This window comes from Eucyclogobius newberryi, unplaced genomic scaffold (assembly GCF_026437365.1).
Source record: "Eucyclogobius newberryi isolate DKJ021-1_F unplaced genomic scaffold, fEucNew1.0.hap1 SCAF_15, whole genome shotgun sequence".
Lineage (NCBI taxonomy): Eukaryota > Metazoa > Chordata > Actinopteri > Gobiiformes > Gobiidae > Eucyclogobius > Eucyclogobius newberryi.
The window spans coordinates 32,128,738-32,130,120 of NW_027315779.1; positions in this window are offsets into that span (position 1 = coordinate 32,128,738).

Sequence of the window (1,383 nt, forward strand, 5' to 3'; positions counted from 1 at the left end):
CACACTCTGACCTGTGTTTTTACCTGTGGCTCCTGATCTGTCCAGGTTTGCACTGGTTTGGATGTTTTCCTCACTGAGCATCATCACAGAAGTGTTTTCTCGTTGTTAGCTTCTAATTAGCTCCGCTAACTGTCTCCTTTCTTTTTTCTACGCGTTTCCCAAAACAACACGTCTCTTTCTCCGCTCAGACCGCTGATCAAGTCTGTAAAGTTTAGTGCGCATCAGCACTTCTCAGCCCTTGGCACTCGCTCCAGCAGCACAGCAGCGCTGAGCAGCATGGGGAGGGGTGGCTGTTGCAAAGGGCTGTGGGATTCGTAGTTCCAGCGATAAAAAGGCTGCATTAGAAATGTTTTGTGGGTTTGACACCTCTGGAATAAAGGCTTCTTGGTTATAGCTTTGGTAAAGACACATTCACTGCGCTACTGCCGACATGTGCCTCATTTGCCATTTCACCCACATAACCCCAAGAAATGAGGAGCAAGAGATTTGGGAGCTAAATAATTAAAGCTGACGGACCGTAACCTCAGTGAAAGACAAACCATCTTACAAGCTAATGAGGCTAACATGACCAGCGCCGCTCCTGATGGGCCACCCCCCGCCACACAGCCGAACACCATTCCCTGTGAGGACCCCCCAGGCCCCCACGCTTGTCGAACGGAGGAGAGGAAACAACTTGACAATAGGTGGCCCTTATGTTGCATGAAATTCAACCAGTGACGTGCATTCAGGGGAGGCAGTGCCTCACCTGTCAATCTTGGGGGGGGAAACATTTTTAAAAAGTTTAAAAAAAATCATGAAATTATTAAAAATATTATATTTTGTCATCTGGTATGTATTATAAACCCCCTTTCTGTTTGAATCCAATATCGAACAATCTTTTTTCAAATAAGAACGTCAAAATGTTCATATACAAGGAGGCGCGGGGGAGGAGGCAGCACCTGCTCTGCCTCTGGAGCACACACATACACACACACACACACACACACACACACACTCCTCACAAACTGAGCTGGTGCAATGCAAATGATGTGTCGCTCTCTCCCTCAGTTTATAACAAATAAAACACCCAGACGATGTGCTCCTGCTTTAGGCTCACAGAGTCAGTATAAATCTGCAGTATAAGTTCACTCTGCGAGGCAACAGTACATGTGCCTCATGGAAGAGGGCGTCCAACCACCGCCGCTAATTTGTGTCACGTGTCTCTCAAATGCAGAAGACGTTGTGTCACGTGTCTCTCAAATGCGGAAGACTTTGTGTCACGTGTTTCTCAAATGCGGAAGACTTTGTGTCACGTGTCTCTCAAATGAGGAAGACTTTGTGTCACGTGTCTCTCAAATGCAGAAGACTTTGTGTCACGTGTCTCTCAAATGCGGAAGACTTTGT